Source organism: Phacochoerus africanus, chromosome 6 (genome assembly GCF_016906955.1).
Source record: "Phacochoerus africanus isolate WHEZ1 chromosome 6, ROS_Pafr_v1, whole genome shotgun sequence".
Taxonomy (NCBI): domain Eukaryota; kingdom Metazoa; phylum Chordata; class Mammalia; order Artiodactyla; family Suidae; genus Phacochoerus; species Phacochoerus africanus.
The window spans coordinates 71,912,807-71,936,855 of record NC_062549.1 but is presented as its reverse complement, the minus strand read 5'-3'; positions in this window follow the sequence as shown (position 1 = coordinate 71,936,855).

Below are 24,049 nucleotides of genomic sequence, written 5' to 3'. Positions count from 1 at the left end.
ACTTATGATGATAAAGGTGTGAGTAGGCCTGATCTCACTTCCAGTGCCCTCATCCGTTCCAGATGTTGTGACACGATTCAGTACTGCCTTAATTCTCTACAAAATGGGGAATTCTCTTCAATGGTCTGTCCCTCAAATACATAAAATTGAGGTTTAAGGGACCTAAGCTATATTCAAATTCGACCCTCTACATTCTACAGATGAGAAAATTGAGACTGAAAAGAATTGAGTACCTTGGATAACATCTTGCTGAAATGAATGGAAATAAGAAAACAAACCAAGTTATAAAAACTGTTATCTGGTAGGTGAAATTCAAAGCTTGAGGGGTCTCTAGAAGAAAGGGAAGAAGAATAGTTAGAAAGTAACAAGAAGAGGAAGTTGACCATCTGCCCCACTTTCCAGCACAACATTCAAGGTAGAAGAAAATACAGATGCCATTTGAGAGAGTGATGAGGAGGTAAGGTCCTCAGGAGAGAGGCAGGTGGACAAGTCAGAATTTTAACTCAGATTTTTATTTTTTATTTTTTGGCCTTGCCCACAGCATGCGTAAGTTCCTGGGCTAGGGATTGAACCCATGCCAACGCAGAAATCTGAATCACTGCAGTGACAATGCCAGATCCTTAATCTGCCGAGCCAAGTGGTAACTCCTTAACTCAGATATCTTAATTTCGAATCTTTTACTTTTCTACTTTTCAAGAGCCCTCTGTTGGCCTCTAATCACTTAAAAAATAGTTTTATGGCTATTTTAAAAAATATTATTATGGCTATTTCTAATAATATTATTTTAATATGATTTTTAAATATTTAAAAATATTTAAATAATTTTTTAAAAATAATGTTATGGCTTTAATCACTTGAAAAATAGTTTTAGGTCAGAAGACATGCAGATTATTTAACTCACAACCTAAAACTTTTAAAGTGATAGTGTTATGATAATAGGAAAATAGAATTTATTCATATTTTAAGCATTTTCCACAAAACATTTAATACTTCAAGTCACATGAACAGTATCAGTCAAGGTGTTTTTTGGGGGGGACTTAAATGCTGAATAAGGAGTGTAGAATTGGGGTTACTACAGGACCTGTACTTGAACAAAGTCTTCTGAATTCTCTCTCTGTCTCCCTGGCAGTGGGATGCATATATGAGAGTCAGCACTCCTGCTCTGGAGATTGTGTCTCTTTACACAGTAGATTTTGAACTTTCTTTATGAAGGACCTCTCTCAGGGTGACATTGGGCACTAATCCATAGGTTTAAAATGACACACATAAAGCCCTGAGTGGGAGGTTATTAAATGCCTGAGGCATCAAGGTAATTGCATTGCTAAAATTCACCATTCCCCGTGGTTCCCTTGTTGCAGAAATTCCACATTTTTTGTGATAGGATTTATTGCCTAAAATATTATATTTTATGTTGGTCTTTATTTTGCTGGCAGAATTCAAACAGAGAGAGTGAAGTGGGTATGAGTTGGAAAAGAATTATGAATTAGATGAAATAATTTATATATCGTACATTAATGACCTGTGTTTTTTTGTTTTTCTATAACTTTATTGGGAATTATTCCCAAATATACAAGAGTCACAATATAGTGGTGTGCAAATTCAATCCAACTTACACTTATAGATGATTAAAAGCGTGGATATACCAGTTTCTGATATTACTATGTCCCCTGGACCTCCTTAGTAATTTTTTCTCAGTTAAAAGTCAAGATATTGGAGTTCCCGCCATGGCTCAGTGGTTAACAAACCCTGCTAAGAACCATGAGGATGCAGGTTCAATCCCTGGCTTCGCTTAGTGAGTTAAGGATCTGGCATTGCCGTGACCCGTGATATAGGTCAGAGACATGGCTCAGATCTGGCTTTGTTGTGGCTGTGGCATAAGCCAGTGGCTACAGAACCAATTTGACCCCTAGCCTGGGAATTTCCATATGCCACAGTTGCGGCCCTCAAAAAAAAAAAAAAAAAAAAAAAACCTGATTCACCAGATTATTACATTCCAAACCATCCATAGAAGATACAATTTTTCTGTATTACTGATTTTCTGTAGAGAATTATAGTTTCTAGAAAAACTGTTTTTAGAAATTGTTATACTGGAGCTCCTGTTGTGGTGCAGCAGGTTAAGGACCTGACATTGCCTCTGTGAGGATGCAGTTCAATTCCCTTGCCTAGCTCAGTGCGTTAAGGATCCATTGTTGCTATAAGCTGTGATGTAGGTCACACATGTGGCTTGGATCTGGTGTTGCAGTGGCTGTGGTATGGGCCTGCAGCTGCAGCTCTGATTCAACCCCTGGCCTGGAAACCTCCATATGTTGCAGAAAGTAAAAAAAAAAAAAAAAAAAAAAAAAAAAAAGGAAAGAAAAAGAACTTATGCTATTCTGAATCAGTTGCATAACTTCATATAAATATTTAGCTAATTAATTAGGAATGATAAAAAAATCCTCTTTTCTATGTTCTGCCTCTTCTGCCTTTATGTTCTCAATTTTCTGTAAGTATAAGTAGGAAGGAAAAGATAAATTCTATATAAACAACTTATGTATCAACTGCCAGTGTTTTCTTTGCATTCTGAACACATCTTTTAATCTATAGAGATATCCTGATTAATATTTCAAATACTGGTGGAATTAATGTTTTATTGGGATCTGTCAGCCAGATCCTTTTATCCTGTTTGAAAAAAAGTGCAGTCTGACATAGCAAACAATATTTTTCAACAGCTCAGAAAAACACTGCTTACCCCATGAAAATCACTGTCATTCAGGTATAGTTTTTTTGGTTCAAGAGATCAGCATATTTTAAGTGGCATCATAGTCGTTATAGACAAGAAGTTGCCAGAAATCTGACTCTAATCCATGCTTAAAAGACATGAGTAGCATAGGTTCATCACACTGAAAATTAAAACTACATAACTGATCAGAAATTCCTGGAAGCATCTGATCTATCATGGACAAGAGAAAAATGTTAAAATGTTAAAATCTAAATCATGTCAAATTTCAGAAAATGAGATTCCAGTGTATTGGAGGTTGTTTTTGTTTTTTGTTTTTCGGTTTTTTGTTTTTTGTTTTCTTTTTAAGGCTACACCTGTGGCATATGGACGTTTCTGGGTTAGGCATCAGATCTGAGGTGTGTCTGCCACCTACACCACAGCTCATGGCAACGCTGGATCCCTGACCCACTGAGCAAGGCCAGGGATCAAACCCACATCCTCATGGATTCTAGTAGGATTCATTTCCATTGCACCACAAAGGGAACTCTGTATTCGAGTATTTCCATTTTTCTACCAGTTCCTTACAACATTTGCTATTTCATTCTCCTACAGATGAATTGGTCAAATCTTTCTGAATGATTGGACAATCATCCTATATGAAGTTTTCTTCACATAATTTACATTAAAGAAATTGGTCCCTCCTAAAAACCAGAATTACATCTTGGGATATTTTTATTTTCTTAGATATCAGTACTTTAATTCTCCATAGACTTGATAACTCCTTGATACCATTCAAAGGATCTAAGGAAACATTTTGTATGTCTTCTACAGTTCTTCTTATGTGTAATGTTTGAAAGACTTATTCTGCCTACACCACAGCTGTGGCAATAGCTGGATCCTTAACCCACTGCTTCAGGCTGGGGATTGAACCCATGCCTCTGCAGTGACCTGAGCCCCTGCAGTTGGATTCTTAACGCACTGCATCACAGCAGGAACTCCTACATTAAAATTATTTAATTATGATGCAGGCAGTTTTTTCTCTCTGAATTGCAGCCAGTTCATGTGTTTGGAAATATAAATTATCTCATAGCAAATGGGACAAAAGTAAAAGTTTAGAGGAAAACAAATTTATTATATTCACTTAAAATTTTCATAGGAAGTCAAGAATGAGAAATGTTAAATTGAAGTTAAAAAAGGACTTCAATTTATATAAACTCCAAATTCCTTAAATGTCTCTCTTTATAGTCAACTTGCTTTGTATTATTCATATTTTATAAACAAAACTCAGAAAAAATACTTCTCCATCTTTTCTCAAAATCATTTAAGATTTTCATTCCACCATAGCACATAAGACATTTTGTTTTGTGTTAAGGCAGAATAAGTCTTTCAGGCAACATAAGAAGAACTAGAAGATGTACAAAATATTTCTTTAAATCTTTTGAATGGTATCAAGGAGATATCAAGTCTATGGAGAATTGAGGGGCTGATATCTGAGAAAATAAAAATATCCCAAGATGTAATTCCACTTTTTAGGAGGGACCAATTTCTTCTCAGATCCTGAAGGGCTAAGAGATTGAAAAAAATCTTCAATCAGCTCATAGACTTCTGGGACAAAATTTGAAATTCAAGGTTCACAGTGCATGGCAAGTGCTGAGAGCTCTGAAAGTCTACACTTTAAAATAAGCAAACAGGGAGTTCCCCTTGTGACTCAGAGGTAACAAACCTGACTGAGTAACCTTGTTACTCAGAGGTAACAAGCCTCCATGAGGACATGGGTTCGATCCCTGGCCTTGCTCAGTGAGTTAAGGATCTGGCATTGCCGTGAGCTGTGGTGTAGGTCAAAGTTGTGGCTCAGATCTCTCCTTGCTGTGGCTGTGGTGTAGGCTGGCAGCTGAAGCTCTGATTTGACCCCTAGCCTGGGAACTTCCATATGCCCTGGGTGCAGCCCTAAAAAAAGTAAACAATTCACAATTTTCCTCTTCTTTATCTGCCAAGAACATATCCCCTGAAGTCGTGGATGAAAGCTTCTGCTGTGAGGAGAGATGTCCTCTATTAGAGAAAAGAGGGACACACATGAGTTGGTTGAATTAAGGAGCTGTATTTGGGACTCTCTTGTAAATGGGTAGATAGTTACTAAGATTGTCTCTGTTGTCTAGAGAAAAGTCAGACAACTCTAAACTCAGAACTGACTTAGTAAAGAATAATTTCTTTTCTCTGGTCCTTTCTGCTGTGCCCTTTGACTAACTTGAACTTGCTACCACCTGCAGAGCAGGCAAGGAGTGGACCTGCATCTTAGCCATGGCAGGGCTTAGGGAGTGGTGATGACAGTGGTTAAAAGCCAGAGATTCTTTCCCCGTGGTTGTAAAATAGATTTATGGCCAGTGGAGTGGCCATTGGTCTTCAGGGCAAAGACTAAAATGCAGTCCCTTAAACTAAACCAGATCCTCTATAATCCTAAAAATTGTCAGGCTCAGGTTTCTCTTCTATCAAATCAATGTGTTAATCTCTGAGCTTTTGCTGGATTGATGCGTTTGTGCTTGGTATTTACTTACTAAGGATAAATTATTTTATAATGCAAAAAACTGAGTATGGATTTCATTTGAAATATATATACGTATATTGCAACATAGATGATAAATAGAAAGATAGATAGATAGATAGATAGATAGATAGATAGATAGATAGATAAAATAAGGAGATAGATATTGGTCTAATACTGTCAGAATCCCCATTTATTTGCTGTTAACACTAGGGGTCAGGCTAAGAATAGTCCTGTTTTCTAAACTATTATGAGCCATGTCAGATACTACAGATACATTAAGATATTTAGATCTTAGTTATGTCTTCTGAATTTCCAGGATGTATTGTTAGATGACTCAAACATAGGTTTTCAACAATAAAGATAATAAGCTAAATGAGATTTTTTCCTACAAACAAAAAAATTAAGGAAGTAAAAGTATACTTCTAATGTTTCTAATGCCAGTATTACAAATGAAAATCTAATAGGTGTTTTCAAAGTAAATCTTACAACCAAAAGCAAAACAGTTAGCAATCTATATTATCTTTTCCTAAATATACCATTGTTGTGTATGTTTTCTTAGCTTTCCTTGTTTCTCCTTTTCTTTTTTCTCCCCTGTGGAATTACAGGTACTATGACAAAAGCAAAATTCTCTACAGACTCCAAATAACCTTGAACATCAAACAAAGGCAATCATAAAGATGAGGAATTAATAACATCCACTTTAAGTTTATTTTTCATGGGTTTTAGCAATATTTTCACCTTTTCAAGGCTCTAGGTATTGAATGTTTGTTAACTTACTAAATACAGGTGCACCTTAAACACCATCAGTTTTACACACCGGTGCACACAGAAGTTGATGCAATGTGGCTTTACAGAGAATTAGTGAATTATTTCACCCCATGTCAGTAATCCAAAGCAGAGCAAGGAAGTGAATGAAGATGCAGTTAGAGCTCAAAAGGTCAGCAAACATTAAACTAGGACTTCTTGAGTGTGAAAGTAGAGCTGGTCTCTAAGAAAATACAAACATACACTGAATTCCATGAGGAGAACCTTCACTCTACAGAAAGGAAAAAAAAAAAGCACCATGTGTCTGTCACATTCATTCATTTAGCCCCTTTGTGCCTAGAACGTATCAACCGTCATTTTATTTTAGCCAGTATAAGTATGTGAATTTTGTACCCCCTAACAGAGGATGGGTTTCAGGAAACTATTTTTCCTTCAAAGAACCCTCTCCACCTGACCGTTTCTACATGAAGAATGATTTGCTAAAGAGTGAAGGCCCTGTGCAGAGACAGGAAAGATTGTACTAACTGAGGGTCTTTGGTTGAGACGGATCGTTGGGCTCAGGGAAGAGGGCCCTTTTCTGGTCAGGTCAGGTCAGTCCAGCACGCCCTGACCCAGCATGGTCCCCGCACCCCTGCAGGGGCCGCAAGCTCTGGCTGCCAGACTTTGGATCATCTGACCTTTATGGTTTTTTCATTGTTTCCACTGCCCTTTAAATTCCACAGCAATGTTTTGTTTTCTCCGGTGCATCTTTCTAGCCCCAGATAGCTAGGATGCCTCTTCCGTTATGGAAAATGATGCCGCCTTGCAGGTGGCGCTTGGAGGTGAAAGGCGGGGATCCAAGCGACGGCCCCTCCTTCTTTCTGATGCTGCTGGTTCATCAGGGAAAACCTTTACACTCACCTGAGTATTTTTGGCAGAAGAGCTCTGCCTTGTCTCCTAATTGCAAGGTTATAAATAATAGTACCAGATTTTTTTAAAAAAGCCAGAGTACATTTCTGAGAACCACTTTCACTTTTATTCATCCTCCAGATAATAACCTGTTTTTTTCATCCACCAGACAATAGCACATTTATTCATGTCCTCGTGAACCTGAGCAAGTTCCCAGCCCAGGCTTTCTACACCACGGGATGGTTATGCTCTTCTCCCTAATTCTGAGCAGCCTGGTCCATCCAACCCTGAAGACAGAAGACTGCATTGTACCCTGACAGGGTCAGCTGGAGTGAGAAAAGCAGAATCTAGCTCCTAAGGACATTTTTTCCACTTTTGTATTGCACAGTTGCATAATGGGGTTAGTTTTGAGAAACTTCGGAAAACATCAAATCAGCTTGTTGACACTAATATTTGTTAGTAGAATATGCAAATACAAGGCAAGGAAGAAGGCAAGTGAAATACTGCCTCTGCCTGTTCTCTAGCTGATTATAAGGCACTGCTACAGATAGTAAAATGTTCAACTGCTTTAGCATGATTGAGGACGGCTGACACTATGTAAATGTGAGGCATATATTGTTCATGTATATAAATCTTGATTGCTTGATTCTCTTTATATATTTATGTGTTCATTAAAAGTCTCTTAGGGAGTTCCCATCATGGCGCAGTGTTAATGAATCCGACCAGAAACCATGAGGTTATGGGTTCGATCCCTGACCTTGCTCACTGGGTTAAGGATCTGGCGTTGCTGTGAGCTGTGGTGTAGGTTGCAGATGTGGCTCGGATCCCGCTTGGCTGTGGCTCTGGTGTATGCTGGTAGCTATGGCTCCGATTAGACACCTAGCCTGGGAATCTCCATATGCCATGGGAGCGGCCCAAAGAAATAGCAAAAAAAAAAAAAAAAAAAAAGACAAAAAAAAAAGCCTCTTAGGAATTACCTATTAACAAAAAGTAGATGTACTATGGTGAGTAACAATGAAGGTCTTGCTGTGATCTGTTCAGTGAGGTGAATAATCCTTTCTTATTTATTGTGTATTTGTATCAGTACGTGGGTTTTGATACCTTTATATACAGTAAGTTACATAAATACATGGAGAACTGGATGTTAATGAGAGAGGTGAACAAAAAAAAATAAAGGCACAGTTTATCACCTGCTGTTGTGTACCATGCATCATGTCAAGCATACCATCTCATTAACTTTTCTCAACAAAGCAAAAAGAAGGTCCTTTTATGATACTTACTACGAAGTTGGAGAAGTTAAATCACCAAGTCAGAGTCACATCCTGAGTTCCAGGCAAAGCTGGGATTCAAGCTGTTCCCATCTGACTTCTGAAGCCCATGTTTGGAACTTCTGCTCCTTCTTTGAAGAGAGAGCTTTTCAAATCACTGAGAGCAGTTGTTGCTACACAGAGAAAGACTCTCACCCCTCACTTACCCTGCCATCCTAGGCACACATATTTAACCCTAAGATGATCAAAAGAGGTAAACTGCCTCTTGCCAACATAAAAAGGATGACAAGGGTTTTTTTGTTTGTTTTTTGGGTTTTTTTTTTTTTTTTTTAGTTTTTTTCCAATTGGAAAAGCAGAACATACTAGTTTTTAATAATTGGGGTAAGGAGAAAGGTGAAAAGAATCACCAATACTGTCAACAGTTATATTTTTCAGTCTTTGTATCAGACATGTGTGACTTTTTATCCAACAAAGATGTGGTTTTAAAAATTGAATATTTCCATGTTCAGGGATAGGAAGACTCAATATTGCCAAGATGTTAGTTCTTCCCAAGTTGATCTATAGATTCAATGCAATTCCAAACAAAATCACAGCAAGTTATGTCGTGAATATTAAAAAAACTTAGTCTAAAATTTATATGGAGGTGCAAAAGACCCAGGATAGCCAATTTGATTTTCAGCAGAAGAACAAAGTTGGAGGGCTGATACCACCTGACTTCGAGACTTATTCTAAGCCCACAGGAATCAAGACAGTGTGGTACTGGTGAAAGAATAGACAAAGAGATGAATGGAACAGAATAAAGAGCCCAGAAATAGACTCATATAAATATAGTTAACACATCTTTGACAAAAGAGTAAAACAATATAATGGAGCAAATATAGTCTTTTCAATAAATGGTTTTGGAACACCTGGACGTCTGTCATGCAAAAAAAAAAAAAAAATCTAGACACAGACCATACACCTTTCACAAAAGTTAACTCAAACTAAATCACAGGCCTAAATGTAAAACCCAGAATCTTGAAAGAGAAACCTCAATGACCTTGAGCATAGCAATCACTTACCATCTCACCAAGGAAGATATGCAGATGGCAAATATGTATTTGGAAAGATGTTCAACATTGCATGTCATCAGGAAACTCAAATGAGCATAAAATGATACAACTGCCTTGGAAGACATTTTGGCAGTTTTTTTACTAACTAAATATACTCCTACCATATGATACAGCAGTCACTCTAGATATTTACCCAAATGAATTGAAAAATTTTGTCTATACAAAAATCTATACTTGGATGTTTATAGCAGCTTTCTTCATAATTGCCAAAACTTGAAAGCAACTAAGATGTCTTCCAGTAAGTGAATGGATAAATAAAGTATGGTACTTCCAGACAATGGAATATTATTCAGAGAAATGAGCTGTCATGACATGGAGGAAACTTAAATGGATATCGCTAATTAAAAGAAACCAATCTGAATAGGCTACATATGATTCCAATTATATGACATTCTGGACAAGGAGGAAGGGATGAGGAGTCAGAACACAGAGGAGTTTTAGGACAATGAAAATACTCTTTATGATGCCATAGATAAAGTCCTTATACATTAATGCAAACCCACAGAATGTGCAACACCAAGAGTGAACCGTAACGCAGACAGTGGGTTTCTGATGATTATGCTGTGTAATGTGCTTGTACCAACTGTAACAAATGCAGTATTCTGGTGAAGAATGTTGACAATAGGGAGGCTATAGATGACCTCATTCCAGTCAATTCCAATCACCGATTCTTGGCCACCACAGCTGCCTCCCATTCAAAGCAGTCATTCTGCTCTCACCAAAGATAACTCACTTTAGAAGGAAAGCAAAGAGAGAAGGTAGTAGAAGAAGAATAAAATGAAGAGGAAGTGGAAAAAGTTATTTATATCCATCCCTAAATTTTTATTTCTATAATGACTTTAGACTATTAATTTTCTTCTAATTATTGTTTAAATGTAAGTAAGACACAATTTATTTATTATCATTATTTTTAAATAGTTTTTATTATCTTTTTTTTGTTTTTATAGGCCACACCCAAGGCATATGGAGGTTTCCAGGCTAGGAGTTGAATCAGGGCTGGAGCTGCTGGCCTGCACCACAGCCACAGAAACACCAGATGTGTGCTGCATCTGTGACCTACACCTCAGCTCACAGCAAGGACAGATCCTTAACCCCCTCAGCAAGGCCTGAGATCGAACCTGCGCCCTCATGGATACTAGTCTGGTTTGTTACTGCTGAGCCGCAAGGGGAACTCCAGTTTGTATTATCTTTATTCAAGATTATTTCAAGAGCTATTTAATAGAAGATTTTCTTTTTTATATTCTATGCCCTGTAGTTTCTGCTCTGTAAAGGTAGTAGTGTATTATTATTATTATTATTTGTCTTTTTGCCTTTTCTAGGGCTGCTCCCGTGGCATATGGAGGTTCCTAGGCTAGGGGTCTAATCGGAGCTGCAGCCACCGGCCTACACCACAGCCACAGCAAAGCGGGATCTGAGTCTCATCTGCTACCTACTCCACAGCTTACAGCAAGGCCGGATCCTTAACCACTGAATGAGGCCAGGAATCAAACCTGGGTCCTCATGGATACAAGTCAGATTCACTTCTGATGAGCCACGATGGGAACTCCTGTAGTTGTTATCTCTTTATTGGGAATTGTAGCTTTTAAAATTAAAAGTGTCCTCCACTTAACTTTTTTTTCCTTGACTTTACAAATCTTACTTCTTGATATTTCCACTTGAGGGATATGTCCCTGAACTTCAGCCTTTTGGATCATCTTGTTTTAGATATTCTGTTTATGTACAGAATTATAAATTCACACTACTTTGTTAGTAAAACTAAAAATCTTCTCATAATAGTTGAGCTAAACCCATCCACATTTATTGATATATGAGTTATATATGTGAGTTACTAAATAAGTCATATTTATAATTTTTATAAATTTATATAATTACAATTTCATAGTTATTGTATCAATTATGTCATATATGTGTTCTTTATATTTTTAAATTTCATTAGGTACTTAGAATAATTTATATTTTCTTCTAGGGATTACTTTTTTACTCGTACTTTTCTCATGGTCTGAGTACCCTGGTTTCTCATATAAACATATATTTGGTTTATTGATTTGTAATAGTATCTTTTGACTTCTGCCTATTGCCTATGTAAAACAATGAGCTATTCCATGTTCCTCTTTTGCTCTTTTTTCTTCCATTGTCTTAGTTGCATTATTTTTACTTTGAAAGAACACATAGCATGTATTCAGTATTCTTCCATTTCCTTCACACTTGAGCCTCAATCTTAGTTCTGTGACATGTTAGTAAGATAAATGCTTATCACAAGCTTATCACAATTCCTTTCACTGAAGATTCTCCCAGTTATCTCTTTATTGGTTCATCCTTGAGAAGATTCTCCAAGGAAGTCTTGAGAGAGAAGCATAGCCTGGATTCTTGCATGTTTAAAAATCATTTTTCTATACCCTTGATAGTTAAATGAGTTTTTCTGACTGCAGGATCTTTGTTCACATTTTTTTTTTCATTGAAAATGCTGCTCTATTGTTGTTTAGCTTTTCATGCTGCTTTTCAAAAATCTAATGTCAGTCAATTCTCTTGTCCTTTTAAATTATTGATCTTTTTGCCTGTAAGTCAAAAGGATTTGCCTGTAAGACTTAAAGATTTTTTTTTAATCATTAAAGTTTTATAGATTTATTAGCATACATCTTAGACTTGACCACTGTTAAGGTTTAACCTGGCCAGCTCTCTTTCCTTTAAAGGTTTCATGTGTCAAAACACATCTCGCCACAGTGAGTGATTGCTAGTAATTCAAAAGTTCATTACTCAGGTAAATGCGAAGTAAGGTGAGACCCTGGGCTTTGATCTCCAGGCCCAGAGAAATAGACCGGAGGTCCTGACAGGAACCCATTGGGGATTTTTTAAATAATGCCAAGGGTAGACAGATTTCAGAGTATTCCTAGTGTGGGGGAAGGCAGATAATGAAGCAGAGCAGTACTGAGTCTTGCTGAGGTGTCTGATGCTCAGCCCAGTAGGTTAACAATTTAGTCAAGTTCATTTTGTTGTGAGTGACTTATTGCTTCCAACTTTTCCTCGGTAGTTGTTTTAAGAAAAGTTCTCAGATACCTGTTGGGTGTCTTCCATATTTTAAAAGTGTTCTTATTTTTTATTTCCCATAATTTTTATATTAAAGAATGAAATACTGGCTCTATTTTATTGTTTTTCACTATCAGACTCCATATTATATGATTTTTTTTTGTCTTTTTGTTGTTGTTGTTGCTATTTCTTGGGCCGCTCCCGCGGCATATGGAGGTTCCCAGGCTAGGGGTTGAATCGGAGCTGTAGCCACCGGCCTACGCCAGAGCCACAGCAACGCAGGATCTGAGCCACGTCTGCAACCTACACCACAGCTCACGGCAACGCCGGATGGTTAACCCACTGAGCAAGGGCAGGGACCGAACCCGCAACCTCATGGTTCCTAGTCGGATTCGTTAACCACTGTGCTACTACGGGAACTCCCCTATATGATGTTTTTATACCTACCTTTTTTTTCATTTTAACCAATTTTCTTCTCACCCTTTTTATTTCTTTTTTTAAACTGATTTTCATTCCTTAGTTGTTTTCCTACTTTTCTCCAAAGTCCTTTATTAAATTTCTGTTTAAGCCTATTCTCCCTAGGGTACCTTATAATTTAATCATCATTGCTGTTATAATTTTCCCCTCCTCTTCCTCCCCCTCCTTCCGCTCCTTCCCTTCCTTCCTGAGTTCAACCAAATTTTAGTTTACTTCTTCCTTAATGTATACATTTTTTATTCTGCATATATGTCTACAATCACTTGTCTGAGGATATTTAATTCACTTTGGAGAATTGTGTTAGAGTCCTCTTTCACTTTGTGGTTGGTTTTCTGAGAGAGGATTTTCACTTGGGAGAGGAAATGTCTGATCTTTATTGTTATCCTGCCATAACAGTGGGATGTGCAGGTGCACACAGCTCATGTGCAGGTGTGCACAGCTTACCTGTAGGTGCACACAGCTAACATGCAGATGCACACAGCTTACGTGCAGATGTGCACAGCTCATGTGCAGGTGCACAGTTTGTGAGTAGGTTCACACAGCTTATGTCTATGCTGTTTGTAGTGGGAGGGGCTCTAAGTTTCCTATTTCAAGACTAGGGAATTCTTGGTTTGTTTGGATGTCTGTGTGGTTAGTTTGGACAGAGATTTTATTCCTTTGATTTTGTTTTGTCTGTTCTCTTTTTTCTCAGCATGATCACACCCCTCCCCCTGACCCTTGCTTCTTTTCCTGCTTTATTTTACAGTCTCCAAAAAACACCGATCTCTTTCTTATATCCTTATCCTTCAGAAATAACGCTTCTCAGTCTTGTCACTGTGAGCCCCACACACCATCTACCCTTCTCTACTGTCAGTGCTCTGATTTATCAGAAATATTTTTCAGTATTTTCACACATACGTGGGGGAATTTTATATTACTCATGGCCATGTCTTCTCCTAGTCTCTCTTCCTAGGCAGTTTTTCCAAACCCTCCTCCCCATCTGTCTGCAAAGTTGAGAGATGGCTCTGCTGAAAATAGGCATTTACTTCTGTACAGGTAATTTGAAGTTAGTGTTGTGTGAATTCTAGTTATGTCTTTTTCTGGTTTTATTTGCTATATTGAGCAAGAGATACTACAAAAAGTGGCCAGTGGGGAGAACATAGTGTCACAAAAGAAAAGGATAAAAAATTTTCAAGAACAATGATCTATGTGGCAAATGCTTCTGGGAGGTTGAGCAAGATAAAGGCAGAAAACTAGCTATTGGTTTAGGATCATCCATAGCTCTGAAGAGTCCTACTGCTGAGCAAAGTGTTAAAAGAAACAATTGGCCTGAGTCTACAGAGAAAACAGTGTGATAAAGTGAATACAGTAAATATAGGAAGTATAAAACACTGACTGGAGAAGGCTTATCATAAAAGATCATATAATTTTGTGGTAGTTAAGGCAATATGAGGTCATTTGACTTTAACTTTTAATATAACTGTATGCTTACAAAAAGTGCATGTATCTTAAATATACCTCTGGATGAATTTTCAGAAACTCAATAGTCTGCAGATCAAAGAATAGCCATCACCACCTTCCTGGAAGCCCCCAGTGCTCCAGGCAGTCACTAATTATCCCCAAAGGGTGATCTGTATGCTTATGTCTGATACCACAGTGCTCAAACCTTTAGGTAAGTGTTTCTGATATTTTACTATTATAAATTCAATAAATGTTTTAATTAAATAAAATTGTATTCATGTATCAGATCATTTTCATTTTCCAAAAATGAAAAATCTTAATTTTAAAAATAAAAAATAAAGGCTTTTTCACATATGTAAAGGAAAAGTATTTTGATTAATTTAGTCAAACAATAAGTGTCCGTCATTGGCTTCCTATTATAAGATATATGCCACTGTGCCATGGTATTAAATGTTAGAATATTATTATTGCATCATTTAACTTTTTTTCTTCATTTGCTTTACTTCTTTAGTCTTAGGAATACTATTCATTTTACATTATTTTTATCTGATTATATTTTTGTCACCTTTTAAATTTCAGCACTTTTGTTGAATGTTCTTTTTTTGTTGTTGTTTTTGTCTTTTTTTTGCCATTTCTTGGGCCGCTCCTGTGTCATATGAAGGTTCCCAGGCTAGGGATTGAATTGGAGCTGTAGCCATTGGCCTATGCCAGAGCCATAGCAACGCAGGATCCGAGCTGCATCTGCAACCTACTCCACAGCTCACGGCAACACTGGATCCTTAACCCACTGAGCAAGGGCAGGGATCGAACCCACAATCTCATGGTTCCTAGTCAGATTCATTAACCACTGAGCCACGATGGGAACTCCTTGTTGAATGTTCTAATGTATATTTTCAATGACTCACTTGTCTTGGGTTGCTTTTTTTACATTTTATTTCTTGTGTATTTTAGCAAGTTTTAGTTCTTTTTTACCTTGTTTATTTTCATTACTCTTTAATTTATTTCATATTTTTATTTTTGTTAAATTTATTTTTAGCTTTTCTCAATTTGACTAGTAGAAAATATATTAGCAGCAGTTATTTAAATAACTCACATCCTAGCTTGAACACTTTTATTCAGCACTCAATGGATTTTTGGCTCATTGCGGTCATTTTTGTAGCAAAATATGTAATCAAAGTCCATGGTCTTTGCTTGTGCAATCATGAATTTTATAAGTTGTGCAATAGGTGTCTGTTTAACAGAAGAGAGAAGTCAAGGTCAGCTGATAATTCTCTTCCAGACAAGTGCCTCCCTTTTGATTAATTTAATCAAACAATAAGTGTCCGTGAAATTTGGGGGATTTCTTCGACAGCGCTATATGCTAATTAGGGAGAAGTTGCTAGAGTCAGAATTTTCATTATGTAGTTTCGGAATGAAGACAGTTTCTTCTTTGTGGGATCACATAGCAAACACAAAAATCACCCTAAAAGTCAGTGTGATTTTGTTTGATATTTCAGAGCAAAAAGAATTCTTGCCTCATTTCATACTTTACTCTCAGCTGCCATAAAAGGAGGATAGACTTCTTAGAGAGAACTTTTTCTTTAAACTACACTTCTGTCTTTGCTAAGTTAGGCAAAAAGTATGCAGGATATAGGTCTCAGTGACCTAGCACTGATAACCAGCCATATTATCATCTTGTTCCAGGTCCCACTCTAAGGGAAATTGCTTTCCTTCAGTTCACTCTGCCCAGCTTCCTCCCTTAATTATTTTATGAATTAGTTTAAGAAATATGGTTTTATCCACACAGTTGATAAGAAAGAATGATATCATGTAGGAAAAAAAACAGAGAAATAGAAGACTACAAGTAACAAACTATTCAGTAGAGCTGTTCATGGAATTGGAAGGGTTTTAGAGCATTTTAACAAATTTGCCCTACTGATTTTTTTTATATTTAGATTTCCTAATCAGATAGTTTTTTATGGAAGCATATAACATAAAAGTAATAGTCATTTTTAGTGTTATAATTATTTCCCTAATGTTTTGAAAAATCACAAATGTCTTTTCAGAATTCTCTATTAACTCTGACTGAAAACTCTTATCAAATGACCCCTTTTAAAAAATTTATTATGATTAATTTACAATAGTCTGTCAATTTCTGTTGTACAGCAAAGTGACCCAGTCATACATAGATATACATTCTTTTTCTCACATTATTATCACGTTGATTAGATATATAGTTCCCTGTGCTATAGAGCAAGATCTTATTGCCTGTCCACTCCAAATTCAAGAGTTTTCATCTGCTAACCCCAGACTCCCAATCCATCCCACTCCCTCTAACCCCTAGCAAACACAAGTCTCTTCTACACGTCCATGATCTTTTCTGTTTTGTAGATAGATCATTTGTGTCATCTTTTAGACTCCACATGTAAGTGATATCATATGGTGTCTGTCTTTTTCTGACTTACTTCGCTCAGTATGAGAGTCTCTAGTTCCATCCGTGTTGCTGCAAATGGCATTATTTTGTCCTTTTTAATGGCTGACTAGTATTCCATGGTATAGTACCACATCTTCCTAATCCATTCATCTATTGTTAGGCATTTAGGTTGTTTCCATGTCTTGGCTATTGTGAATAGTGCTGTGATGAACATACAGGTGTATGTATCTTTTTCAATGAAATTGTTATCTGGATATATGCCTACGAGAGTGATTGCTGGGTCATATGGTAGTTCTATATTTAGTTTTCTGAGGCATTTCCATACTGTTTTCCATAGTGGTTGTACCAATTTACATTCCCACCAACAGTGTAGGAGGGTTCCCTTTTCTCCACATCCTCTATAGCATTTGTTATTTGATGACTTGTTAATGATGCCCACTCTAACTGGTGTGAGGTGATACCTCATTGTACTTTTGATTTGCATTTCTGTAATAATTAGTGATGTTGAGCATTTTTTTATGTGCCTGCTGGCCATCTGTATATCTTCTTTAGTGAAATGTCTATTTACATCTTCTGTCGATTGGTTTATTTGTTTTTTTGTTGTTGTTGTTTTGTTGAGTTGTATGAGTTGTTTGTATATTGGAGATTAAACCTTTGTCACTTTAGTCATTTGCAAAAATCCTCTCCCATTCTGTGGGTTGTCTTTTTGTTTTTTTAATGGTTTCCTTTGCTGTGCAGAAATTTTGAGTTTAATTAGGTCCCATTGGTTTATTTGTGTCTTTATTGTCTTTATTCTAGGAATTGGATCAAGCAAGATGTTGCTGTGATTTATGTCAAAGAGCGTTCTGCCTATGTTTTCCTCTAGGAGTTTTATAGTGTCTGGCCTTATATTTAGGTCTTTAACCCATTTTGAGTTTATTTTTGTGTATGGTGTTAGACAATGTTCTAATTTCATTCTCTTAAAGCAGTTGTCCAGTTTTCCCAGCACCATTTATTGAAAAGACTATCTTCCCTCCACTGTATGTTCCTGTTTCCTTTGTCATAGATTAATTGACCATAGGTATTTGGGTTTATACCTGGGCTTTCTATTCTGTTCCATTGATCTATATTTCTGTTTTTGTGCCAGTACCATACTGTTTTGATGACCGTAGCTTTGTAGTAGACTCTGAAGTCAGGGAGCCTGATTCCTTCAGTTCCATTTTTTTCTTTTCAATATTGCTTTGGCTATTTGAGGTCTTTTGTATTTCCATACAAATTTTAAAATATTTTGTTCTAGTTCTGTAAAGAATGTCATTGGTAATTTGAGAGGGATTGCATTGAATCTGTAGATTGCCTTAGACAGTATTGTCATTTTGACTGTATCGATTCTTCCAATCCAAGAGCATGGTATGTTTTTCCATCTATTTGTGTCTTATTTGATTTCTTTCATCAGCCTCTTATAGTTTTCAGAGTACAGGCCTTTGTCTCTTTAGGTAGGTTTATTCCTAGGTATTTTATTCTTTTTGATGCACTGGTAAATGGGATTGTTTCCCTAATTTCTCTTTCTGATCTTTCATTGCTGTATATAGAAATGCAATCAATTTCTTCGAGATCAATGAAACCAAAACTTGGTTTTTGAAAAGACCAAAAAAATTGATAAACTATTAGCCAGACTCATAAAGAAAAAAAGGGAGAGGGTTCATATCAATAAAATTAGAAATGAAAAAGAAGTTACAACTGACGGTGCAGAAATACAAAGTATCATGACAGACTACTATGAGCAACTGTGTGCTAATAAAATGGACAACCTAGAAGAAATGGACAGATTCTTACAAAGGTACAACTTACCAAGACTGAACAAGGAAGAAATAGAAAATACGAGTAGACCAACCACAAGTACTGAAATTGAAAATGTGATTAAAAAACTTCCAAAAAACAAAAGTCCAGTACCTGATGGCATCACAATTGAGTTCTACCAAACATTCAGAGAAGAGTTAACACCTCTTCTTCTGGAACTTTTCCCGAAAATTGCAGAGGAAGGAACACTCCCAAGCTCGTGCTATGAGGCCACCATTATTCTGATACCAAAACCACACACACACACACACACACACACACACAAAGTGAAAATTTCAGGCCAGTATCACTGATGAACATAGATGCAAAAATCCTCTTAAAGTCCAATCTGTAACTATCATAGTGTCATTCCATTCCATCATGCCATGATGCTCAAAGGAATCTCAGTCCAGTGTAGATTCAATAGGAAGGGAAAACAAATCCACCCTCTCAAGGAGAGAAGGTTAAAAAATCTGCAGACGGTGTTACTTTGCTACCATCTTTCCTGCAGCCAAATATTATTTACAGTTCTCCAAAATGCAAAATGCATTCATTCCTTGCAAGTTGTCCAAAGTCATCATCTCAAAGTCCAGAACCTTATTATGTGTATCAGGACCAGGTTTGGCTGTGGTGCCTCAAGAGTATTGTTCTTTTGATCTGAAAACCTGTGTGCTAAAGAGACAAGTAATCTGCACACCTACAGACTCAATATATAATATGAGAGAGGGCCCCACAAAAGACACCTGCCTTCAACATGGGGGAAATCTGTAGGCACATAACTCAAACTCTACACCTGGACAGGTACATGTCGCCAATTTCTTGATCAGGGCTCTGTCCTAATATCCGGGAAATAGTCTCAGTGGCATTTGGATCCACCCTCCATGAATTTGGGTCCTTGTTCCTTTTCCATAAGAAATGCACAAGGCTTGCAACTGTGTACTCCTCTCAGCCAACTTATGGTCCATAAACAGGAAACCAAACACCAAAGTTTTCTTTTGTTTCATTATGTTCATTTTAATTAACAGTCTTTCAGCCTGTGCAAATACCCTAAAACTTTGTAGCTGTATAATACATCAGATTTATAGCTTGTCTCATTAGATAAAAGCCACACTCACATTACTGCCCAAGTAACCACTTATCTGCCTTGGGCAACCTGTGAGGTTTTGGAAAAAAAATATTTTTTAATTATTAAAATTATTTTTTTATAATGATTTTTGTTTGTTCTATTATAATTGGTTTATAGTGTTATGTGAATTTTCTACTATACAGCAAAGTGACCAAGTCACACATACATTCTTTTTCTCACATTATCCTCCATCATGCCTCATCACAAGTGACTAGATATAGTCCCCAGTGCTATACGCCAGGATCTCATTGCTTATCCATTCCAAATTCTTAAAAATGCTATTTGCTGACAAAGATGATCTGTGAGGCACACCTTTGTATCTTTATGAAGGATTAAGGAAGCAGTCTTACAGCCTTGTTCTGACTTCAGCCTTTTCCAGACACCTAGCGTTACTGCCTTTGTTGTGACTTTTGCCCTATCTTTTGCCATTTCCTAGAGAATATTTTCCTGGCTAGAAAGACTGTGCTGGGTACTCTACATGTTTTCTAAATTCTGCTTAAAAAGTGAGCTTCCACTTCTCTCTTTATATTTTACAATAGACTAGACTATTATATCATAGCTAGAATAATCAACATTTCAGCATTTTGCCTGGAAATAGCCTTAGGTGGATTAGTGAGTTTATTCATTAGGTACATTTTTTATCTTCTATATTCCTGCAGGTCATAAGTGTTGCCAAACTTTCGGGTGCTATGTAACTAGGCTTCCCTTCTCTTCAATAAAGTTCTAATTGTCTTTCCAGTATTCATAGATTACTTTCCCAAGACTCCTCCACCTTTCACTAACAGTCTCCTTAAGGCCATTCCAGCTTCTTCCTGCTTAGCCCCAATACCACTGGTTTCAGATTTTCTGTATGGCAGCACCTCACTCCTGGCAGCAAATACTGTTCCAGTCATCTATTCCTCTGTAGCAAAGTACCCAAATTTAGTGGCCAGAAACAACAACCATTTACTGATTCCTCACAATTTTCTGGATCAGGGATTTGGGTTCGTCTCAGGTAGGTGATTCTTCTGCTTTACGGGGCATCAGCTGAGATCACTCAGTGGCGAATACCTTGGTGGGGAAGCTTATCTGCAGGGTCCAAGTCAGCTTTGCTCACTTGCCTGGCACCTGGGAGGGGTTTCTGGGAATATTGGGCTTACTTGGGCCCCTATTCCTAGTCAGGTAGACTCAGAGGCTCCCCATATAGTTTTTTGTCTACTTGTTTGTTTATTAAAGTATAGTTGATTTACAGTGTTGTGTCATTATCTACTCTATAGCAAAGTGATCCAGTCATGTATATATATATATATATACACATTTTTTTCCTCATACTATCTTACATCATGTTTTATCTCAAGAGATTGGATATAGTCCCCTGTGCTGTACAGTAGGACCTCACTGCTTATCCATCCTAAATGTAATAGTTTGCATCTACTAACGTCAGACTCCCAGTCCATCCCACTCCCTACCCTTTGGCAACTGCAAGTCTGTTCTCTGTGTCTGTGAGTCTGCTTTGGTTTTGTAGCTAGGTTCATTTGTGCCATGTGTTAAGCCTGCACCCACAGCATAGGGACGTTCCTAGGTCAGGGACTGAATCTGAGCTGCAGCTGTGACCTCCTCTACAGTTGCAGCCATGCCGGATCCTTTAACCCACTGCACCGGGCCAAGGACTGAATCCACAGGTCTGCAGTGACCCCAGCCACTGCAGTCAGACTCTTAATCCACTGTGCCACAGTGGGAACACCCATCACCACCACAGTTTTTATAGCACGGTAGTCAGATTTCTTAATATTGTGGTTTAGGAACCTAAGGCAAAAGGCAAAACAGCCAGTTATCTTAAAGGATTTGGCCCACCTGATGTGGCATAACTTCCACTTTGCCTTATTGGTCCAACAGTTACAGGTCAGCCCAGATTCAACAGGACAGGAAATAGAACCCACCTCTTGATGGAAGAAATGTTAAAGAATTTATAGCCTCTGATATTATTCTTCCCTGAGGTCACACTCTGAATAGACAAGTGAATCCCCAAAAGGCTTGTACTGCAACATCCTGGCAGCCTCGACTTTAAAAATGTGTGCATCCAGTAGATAAGCATTTTGATACATAATGCTTCATTCTGTCACATGCCCTCTGTCCTCCATCGTCTCAGGTAAAACCCATTCTTTGTTTTCCTTTTCCCACTTTACCTCAGCCACCCTAAGAAAATCTACCCGCTGTCTCTCCTTTTTTTCCTATCCAACTGTCTCTCCCTCATTTCTCCCCCTTTCTTCCTTTTTTATCTGTATGCTAAACAAAATATTCTGCTTCATACGCGACAGTGTGTCTTCATTGCTTTTAGTGAGGGGATTCCACCTCCATCCCAAACAGCTTTCCCTTTGCTCTCTAAATTCCTGCCACACCCTTTCCACTTTGCAGGCCCCTTTCTGCCTAAAACACATGCATTTGAAACAATCTTCTGTTGTGAAACAATCTCTTCATTGTGTCTTTTCTAGTAGATTATAAACAGAACTTCATATTTTTTATTGTGATTCTATTCCAGCTCAGGGTCTGATACATATTTGCTCAGTAAATAAATGGAAAGAGGAATACTGTCAAAGTTTAGTGAAAATTGGTAGTAAGGATATGCTTATCCACAGGGGAAAATTCAAAAGTGTTAATGAAATTACAGAGGGTACACAGTGTTACACCAAGTACCAAAGCCTAAGAAAATGACCAGAAATTGTTTGCAGTATTTCTCCATGATGTCCTTCTACCTCCTTCAGTTCCAATATTCAAGATGAAAAAATGGAACCCGAGGCATCTATTTCCCATTCCTTCATTTCTTTTCATTGTTAAGGCCAAAGCAGTATTGCATTTATTCATTGGGCTAAATGTCTTTTGGAGTCTAAACAGGAAAATTAATCAATGTTGTTAATCAAGAAAAATGCATTCTCATTTCCCAAAGCATGAAAAATTGAGGCATGACCAAGCTAAATAGAGGACTGCCTAAATAATCTACAAGTATAGAAAAATAAATAGGTTCTGTGTCATTTAAAAGTAGCATGGTATAACCCTTGAGGGCCATGTATAGCTTTAGTTTCTTTTACAATATGAATGCAAGTACAGCATTTAGGAAGGTTTCTAACCTTTTCTCCTGTTTATTGATTATAAAGACAGTAAATAAATGTATTTTTGAAAGACTTTCTTCATTCTCAGTGTGTGTTTTAAGTGCTACATTCAAAACTGTACATTTTCCCAAAAAAATTGCAGTGTCACAACAGTAGTTTGCAATCAGTGAAATTTGGTAAATATCTTCTAAGGCAGCAGTATTGGTTTAGTACACTATAAATGCTTATCATCACCTCTGGAATATTTTATGTTTGCTTTCTGCACATACTGATAAGATCTAATTTTTCTCAACACAGATCATTGATTTTAAAGCACAAATCATAGAATGCCAGCCCTGTAAAGGACCTTGAGATGTCATCTATTCCATAGCCTTGCCTTCATATGGGTCCACCCTAGCCCACACTGGGTAATGTTCACTGACTCCACTTTTAAAGACCTGTGAAGGAAGAGGGTCCTTCAGTTTTCCTCTGTAGCACATTTCAGTGTTTAATAACCCATAAGGCTTTCAGGAAATTCTTCCTTATATCCATCCTAAATTGCCAATGGCACATGGATTTAGAATTCAGTCTTAAGTAACGGGAATAAATTACCTATGCTATGGAAACGGACATTCACTCTGAATTTGAAAAAGTGTTGTCTGTGTGAAATAAACTGAAAATATTACTTCTCAGGGATGGGAGCAAGTGATTTTCAATCAAATGCCCCCAACTCCGCGAAGTTTTTGTGCTGAAGTAAGCTGGGCGATTGTTATCAAATAGACTTGGCAAAGCTCTTCAGGACACTTTGGAGCAGTAGAAGCACCAAGGCCAAAGCAGAAAGCGAAAGATGAACCATGACAAGGAGTCAGACAAATTATGGTCAGGCTGTATGGGTGATAGGCTATGTACACAGACAGGCATTCCAAATTGATCTCAGTAAACATACTGTATCTGAGCAGATGGTGATGGGCTGAGCCTGAGTTCCTGTGCATGTTGGTGTCTGTGAGCAAGAGGGGACATTGCCAAAGAGACCTTCTTTTCAGAAAGTTTTTTTTTTTTAATCATAATGCCACTCTATTATCTGCAGTGATACAACTTGGGTATTCCTAGGTAAAGATCTTCCTCTTTGCTTGTCCTCTAAATTCTTTTGCTCAATGTTTGACCTTCACATTTTTGCTAGGTTCTGATGGTGGAAGGTCAAGAGTTTATGTAAACAGGCAGCACTCTTTATGGACTGAAGAAGATGGTGGTTAAAAAATAAGCTCCTGGAGCTGACTAAGCATGGATCAGAATCCTTATCATTTATGTAACTTTGAATACATTAGTTAATCTCTTTTAAAGCTAGATTTTTTTTAAACAGTAAAATAAAAATAACCATGCCTACATCACAGGTTTGCTTGAGGGCTGTGACATAAT